The following is an 8,103-nucleotide window of genomic DNA, read 5'->3' as shown; positions in this document are numbered from 1 at the left end:
ATCTTCCACCCGCTCTGGCATCCTTGGCCTTCTGAAGATCTTCCTCCGTCCACTTGGCTTTGGTTGTTTTTCTTATTGGGTTCCTCATCTGTAATGAGAGAGGTTGATGTTTTTTCAAGCTTATTTAAAGAAGCATTAACTCACTAGGCCTATCAATTCTAGAGTCTCGGTGTGTATCAGTAGGCTATTTTTAGTCTATTATCTGAATTCCAATGCTATAATTTGTTTTACATGCCTGTGAAATTTACACTGATATAATTTTGAATCTTGATGAATTCAGATGATGGCTGTGGTAATTAAGTTACCAATTCGGTAATTACTTTTGCGACTGAGGGACAGCAAGAAAAATACAGAATAGTCGCGTCGGGAATTGAATCCATACCTTCGGAACATGTCTCAAACACTACGGTGCAGTCCGAGTCACCTCATTCGGTAGGAAAATGCTTATAAGTTAAACGTACAGAAATATTAAGTTCATTGTATTATTATTTAGATTATTTTTATTATTATTATTTATTATCCTTTGATTATTATTATTATTATTATTATTATTATTATTATTATTATTATTATTATTATTATTATTATTATTGATAAAATAGGTTAGAAAGCCTCCCGCCGCATCAGCACCCTAGCCTGCTGCGGGGTAATGCCGAACACTTGTTCGCCAATACCTCATTCTGCGCCATGATGGTTTCGTCATAACCACGTCAAAAATATGTTATTTCCAAATACACTATTCTGACTATAACTTTCTGCAATAATTGTACAATCCATAAGAATAAACAACACTTCAAAATAATATGAATATCTCCACTTACCTTGATGTCAAAACAGCATGAATTTTACAAGCAAAATGGAAGAAATCGTAGTTCGTCTGCAGCATCCAAGACTTCTCGCACAATGGCGAGGTAAGCGAGTTGAAGAAGTTAATATAGCGGGCACTAGATGGCAGCACCAATCAGAACTCGCTACTGAAGAAATGCAAAGAGATAACTGGTGTTCGCCAATACCCCGGTGTTCGCGAATACCCCGGCCTCCCCTATCTTTTTCCACTTTATTATGCTTTCCGGCCCTAAAAGCCATACATCTTATGTTTAAATAAACAATTCTGATAATAAAGCCCATACTGTACATAAATTGTAATATAAATATCGTATTCAGATGTTTTGAGTAATGATTAAATATGAAGAATTTGCTAAATGATTTAATAATAATAATAATAATAATAATAATAATAATAATAATAATAATAATAAAGAAAGAAAGAAGCCTTTCAAAATTAACTTTTATATTAAGAATTTGCAAAATTGATAATAAATGTGTGTGCTGGAATTCTGTTATGGAAACGAAATGGAGAAGTTAAGTCTCGGTCAAAATTCAAAATCCCAGTGGGAGCAACAAGGGGTAAGTAAACTGAAGAAAAAGTCACGAAATCTTTTATCGGTTAAATCTGAAGATCATTGTGTAACTGATTGTTTCTTACGTACCAAGGTGCATTAACAACTGATAGTAAAAATTTGATTTGAAAGATGTGCAATTTATTTAGATGACAATGTCCTGCACCACCCGAAATTGAACATCCATATGTGGTCATAGGCCTGATTAATGTATTGAACAGCAGAATCTTTAAGTCTGTCTATAGCCTACATTTTATCTTCTGTTAATGACAGATCGTACTTGACCGGAACGCTGTTTGGCTTTTGTAACGTTTGTTCAGTATGATGTTTCAAATTTAGTTTATTATCTAAGTGTAAACCTAAGATGTTAAGACACAACAGTATTGTTTAGCAGAAGCTGTGTATCATCAGATAATTTTCGCAATGTACATATTTTCACTTGACGCTTCAAGCTAATTTCCATCTTTGTGATCATTTGTGTATTACATCGAGAGCAGTTTGAAATTGTAGATTACCTGTTGAAATCCAAATTGAACTGGATTGTGACAATTTGAGGGAACACTATGTTTACGTAACCTATCGGAATTGACTTTTGAAATATTTTACTTAAAACAGAGAGAACACTGGTAGGGCGATAGAAATCCACTTGAACAGGAAGTTCCTGCAATAACTCCTGTAAGAATTCACGATCTCCTATGTACCACTGCCATAGAATGAATTCTCGGACCTTCCGAATAGAAGCTGGAGTCCCCCAAGGCAGTGTCATATCTCCCACTCTGTATAACATCTATGTGGCAGATATTCCCGTCCCTAATAACCCGCTAGTAGGACTGGCACAATATGCAGACGACGTCGCATATTGGGCAACACACCCCCGACTCCCCTCCGCTAGGAAGTTACTAAACGCAAACTCAGGCAGTATGTAAATTGGACCAATACATGGCGGATCACAGTCAACACAGACAAAACACAGATATGCGTCTTCCGCCCAAAACTCCGGACTCGGGTCCTCCAGAACAATCCAATCATAATAGCCAACACTCAACTTCCACTCCAGCGGAATCTGACATATCTAGGAATACCCCTCACCTCCAAACTCTCCTGGACCGAAGTAGCTAAAGAAACCTGGAGGAAATATAACGCAGCCACCAGAGCAATAAGCTACCTAAGTGGCATCAATCGACCCGGTTGTATAACCGAAACACTCCTCCACCTATACAAAGCATTGGTTAGATCTCTATGCATACATCCCTCCATTTTCCTCGCACAAGCCCCTCCAACGACCCAATTGAAATTTGAAGCCCGCGAAAGAAGAATTCTCCGCCAAATCTTCCACCTGCACAGACGCACCAGAAACAACACAGTTTACACTACGACAAAAACAAAGCCACTCTTCACATACCTAAACAACATAAACAGGAAATACACACATTCGGCAGTAAATCGCGTATATACATAACACATCTTCGCAAATCCACCGAACACAAACAACAGAACAACATTGGAGAAACTCCTCTACAACTACCACCAGTCCCAACCAGCAAACTAAAACACACAAACAAAACCGCAAACACGTGTTGGAAATTTGAATACTGTCTGAGAGGACACACGACAGCAACAGAGAGGCAGATCAATAAAATAACACCACACCATGAAAGTCTCCATAACCATTCAGACGCTTCTGCCACCGGAAGTGGAAACTTAAAAATCTCAAAAAAAAAAAAAAAAAAAAATGTATGCATGTATGTATGTATGTACAATTTTCTCGCTTTCCTCTTAATCTCCCCATATAATACCTTAATGCTGTCTATCAACTGATATCTTTTACCCCGAACTCTTGTCCCGTTCACCATTCCTTAAGCATCGCAAATTAACAAATTAGGCCTACACCAAAATAATAAAAAAATAAAAAAGTAAAATAAATAAATAAATAAATAAATAAATAAATAAAACCAATCACCGCACTCACACACCTACTGGCACTTATGTCAGAAATAGGTCATATACAATATGTAAATATATATTTATTATTATTAATGTACAATGGCTGGAGAGGGCGTCCTGCGCGTATAAGACCCTAAAACGGCCAGTAAAGTCAATAAACATCATCAACATAGAATGAATAAATCTGTTTTTTTCTTCCTACTGAAAAATTTTATATTTTGCACATAGGAGTTACGGAACAACGACGCTATATCTGAGGCGGCGGTGAAAATGTGTTGTTTTGTTATTTTAAAACTCTTGTATATCCTTAAATATCAGTCCTATCAAAATTTTACCCCTAATAAAACTTATCGGATATCATTTTTAAAGAAAATTTTGTTATGTAACATTTTTCACAAAAATCAATAATAAGCGAGATATTTCGATTTATTTAATTCAGGCCCCCTTTTAAATAAAGTATTTTGAATGTCATATAGCCTAAAATCTAAGTTACAACGAACTTAATTTATATTCCAATTTTCATCGAAATCCGTTCAGCCATTATCGCGTGAAAAGGTAACAGACAGACAGACAAACAGAAATTTGAAAAAAAAGCTATTTTCGGTTTCAGGATGATTAATTATACATGTTAACGTCAATTATTTTTGGAAAAGCGAAAATTATCAGAAAAATTTCGGTTACAGATGTATTATTAGTATAGATTATTTATTGTTTATTTTTTTTGAAACAGAATAATAACTAAATATATATTTATTTTGATCGTGTAATAAAATTTATTATTATTATTATTATTATTATTATTATTATTATTATTATTATTATTATTATTATTGTTGTTGTTGTTGTTGTTGTTGATTATTGTTGTTATTATTTCTTTGGAAACGGAGTAATAATAATAATTAATATATTTTATTATCTCAATTATTGAGATACTAAAAAAAATCCTCTTCGTCTTTTACTAGGCCGTAGCATCCTTACCTTCGTAACGTAATTCATGAAATATTTTATTATGACTCTAATAACATAGTACTTTAGTAAAAAAAAGTGTATTTATTGTTTCTTGAAAGGCACAGTAAAAGAAGAAACAGAATTTAATAAGTAAAGAAGAAACAAAACGCTAATTGTTGAGTAGACTCCAGCTTATCTAATTTCTATCCAAACAGTTGAAGGTCTGCTTCACTGCCACATAGAGCTGCATTCCTGACTGACCGACTGTTCATGTATACGGTGCGCAGCTGTTACGATGTCAATTGTTAGGTTTAGTTCCAAAAACCGCAACATATGGAGCTCCGCAGCAGAGAAGATACCAGTAAAAAATTGTATATCGAAATTCAACATAATGGCAGATAATTTTATGGTGTATTAGTGCGTCCTTACGTAACGACGTCATGCGGTTTGGCAGTTAAATATCCACCTCGAGTCTTTACTGCCGACAGCGCACTCGTTTTTCTTCTGGTCGCCAGTCTCTTGATATGGATATGAAAGGGTTTAACATCTTCGCTATTCCTTTCTTATCATATCCATTTTATTTATGCTCTTACATCTGTCTCACTCAGCTGCTGAGATTAATAATAAGTCAGCTTCTGTTAAAGAGATTGGGGAGTCACAGTAATGGATGGCAACTCAAGCAGCAGAGGGGAGCGGAAAATTGAGACACACAACCCTCTAATCTAAAATTGTTTACTTTATCGTTACACGAAGTCTGGAGAAATTACTGTGACTCTGAAAACTTTCAAATTTATATAATGTACTTTTTCATTACGCAAAATATAATAATAATAATAATAATAATAATAATAATAATAATAATAATAATAATAATAATAATGATAATGATGATGATGATAATGATAATGATAATGATAATGATAATGATAATGATAATGATAATGATAATGATAATGATAATAATAATAATAATAATAATAATAATAATAATAATGACCCACCGCTGTGGACTAACGGTTAGGATATATGACTGTGGACACATGCAGGCGCGAGTTCAAATCCTGGTTGGAGTTTTTTTCTGAGGTTTTTCCACAACCAATTAAAGCATAATTGCTGGGTAATTTTTGGCGTTGGATCTCGGATTCATTTTGTCAGAATTTATTCACATTGATATCATTACGCAGTAGAGCAAGTGAACAGCTTCAAATGCTTGAAGTGTACATGAGCTGCTGCCAGGAAGTCAAAAGGAGGAAAACGATGTCAAAGAAAGCTTTTAATAGAGAAAGGAAACCTGGTTGGGTTTTTCCGAGGTTTCCCCCACCGAAAAGGCAAATGCCGGGTAATATTTTGGCGAATCCTCGGACCTCATTTCATCTCACTACATCTCGCCAAAATGTAAAAAAAATTGTACAACATTGTAAAAATTGTAGAAAATTACTAAATTGTAAAACTATAAAAATTTGTAAAAATTGTAATTGTAATATTGTAAAATGTTGACATGTTCCACATCTTAAAGCTTCATTGATCATGTAAGATCTATGGAATAAAATAAATGAATGAATGAATGAATTCTCCGGACCTCTAGAGAAAGAACTAAGGAAGAGAGTAGTGAAGTGCTTTGTGTGCAGTGTAGCATCGTATGGGGCAGAAACATGGGCATTACGACAAGTGAAGAGAAGCAACTAGAAGCATTTTGGAAAAAGTGGATGAAGAAAGAATGATGCTGAAAGTATAAGCCCTGACTGCAAACTTAGTTCTCAACAAAACATCATGGACTCTGGGTCCCTAAGAATGTATCCAGCATTATCAGTGATACTAGAAAGTAGGGGGCTAACGCAAAGCCTTCAAGATTGACTCTTCTCTCTCATTTTTGTTCTCGTTATTATTTATGTGTGCTCTTTAGTTTAGTCTCTTTTGCTCGTTAAGTTTACAGGCAATTTCTGTTTTCTATAACTGAATGAATTTTTCACTGCCAATCAAGCGCCAGCTGCATTGAAATAATAATAATAATAATAATAATAATAATAATAATAATAATAATAATAATAATAATAATAATAGTAATAACAATAGTAATAATAGTAATAATAATAATAATAATATGCCTCATGTAATAATATGAAATTGTCCATAAAAGTGATCTGTGTGTGTAGAATAAATTGGCAGTAAAATGTGTAGGCCTAGCTAGTTAAGATATCGACAATTTGTATTTCAATGTAGTATTCCATATCGTGAACAGAGGTATATAAATGCGAAAAAAAAAAAATCATTTTAAATGAATAAACTACAACATAACAACAGGTTGGAGTAAGATTAGTCGAACAAGTACGCGGATTAATTCTCTTACATATATTTTTTTTTATGTTCAGCGCGTCTTACGTTGGATAGACTGTAGATTGTTTAACGTACCGTATGTGCTAGAACATTGACAATTTTCATTAATATGACTAGATCTAATAAGAAAGTACTGAGGGTGGCCATTAGGGTTACCAGGTTTTCAAACTAAAAATACGGGAGATTTTGGAAATAATAATTGCCAAAATCATTCTATCAAGATGTTATCGATATACATCACATATTCATTGTATATGAGGTCTCGCCTACCTCATTGAATATTACACGACTACTATGAAGTAGCCAATGTGTATTATCATTGGTTACTTCATAGTAGTCGTGTAATATTCAATGAGGTAGGCGAGACCTCATATATAATGAATATGTGATGTATTAACTGTTAGCAGTTGTCACAAACTAAGGTTGAATATGGCCATGAAGTCATTTAAATATGCGCTCCTGCATGTATGACTTACATTGTCTAAAGTGCAGGTAGTAAGGCCGTAAAACATTACAACGAGAGGAGTTCGACCGGCACCGTGGATCGTGTCCCGGCATAGCTCAGTTGGAAAGAGCACTCAGCGCGCAGAGCTGAGAGGTCCCGGGTTCGATTCCCGGTGCCGGAACGAATTTTTCTCGAATTAAATGATAATATTATCGCTATGTTTCACCTCTAGAAGGATATTATATACAGTATAACTGTACGCAAAAGTAATTTAAAATGAGTCTCATAGCATTATTAATACCTATTACTTGCTTTGTATTCATTCAGAATCTTTTACGAGTACAATAAATTGAAATTTTTCTTAACAGAACAGTTCAAAATTAATGAGAATTTGTCATTGTAGCTTGCACTTAAGAATATGTAATTAGAATAACTTTCACAGCATCATAGCACATTCATGTTTACCATTTAAATCAATAAATTAATTAATAGATAGGTAAATAAACAAATAAAAATAAATTAAGGGATAAAATAATATAAAATACGTGAAATGGGAGACTAGCGAAAATGTGGATAAAATAGGGAGACTTGGCAACCCTAGTGGCCACCCTGGATTGAAGAGAACCATTTGATTATGTTTGATATCTTACAACGTAGACCCCATATTGTTAATACTAAGTCGTATACCAACTCGGAAACAACTTCTAAAGTTGATCGTTTGTTTCCACATTTCAGAAACCAGAGTAAACCATTCCTTCACTTGAAGGAGGAGTCAGAAAAGCTTACAACAATAACCACTCATTTTAAAATCATTTAAATGAAATTAGTTTCGAAGCCAATTGCAATTTCCGTTGTTGAATTTTGTGTACAATGGATAACAATGGCCGCCAACAAAGAAAAGACAATTTACTTAGCCGGGAGGTAGCGAGGATGCAAATTACACGGTGGGGGAAAACAACATAACTCAAGAAGAGGACTATTACTTTTCTTTCCGAGTTTATAATTGAGCAAGTTCAACTTAACTGTGGGAAG

General features: G+C 34.3%; 1 non-coding gene across 1 annotated transcript; it reads left to right on the top strand.

Moving 5' to 3' along the window:
• The first annotated feature begins 7,175 nt into the window (after window positions 1-7,175).
• On the top strand, window positions 7,176-7,252 carry TRNAC-GCA (transfer RNA cysteine (anticodon GCA)). The gene has a single exon. It is a non-coding gene; the product is annotated as a tRNA-Cys (tRNA).
• Window positions 7,253-8,103: the final 851 nt, after the last annotated feature.

Source organism: Periplaneta americana, chromosome 15 (genome assembly GCF_040183065.1).
Source record: "Periplaneta americana isolate PAMFEO1 chromosome 15, P.americana_PAMFEO1_priV1, whole genome shotgun sequence".
In the NCBI taxonomy this organism is placed as follows: domain Eukaryota; kingdom Metazoa; phylum Arthropoda; class Insecta; order Blattodea; family Blattidae; genus Periplaneta; species Periplaneta americana.
The sequence above is the reverse complement of the archived record's forward strand: the minus strand, read 5'-3'. Positions and strand labels throughout refer to the sequence as shown.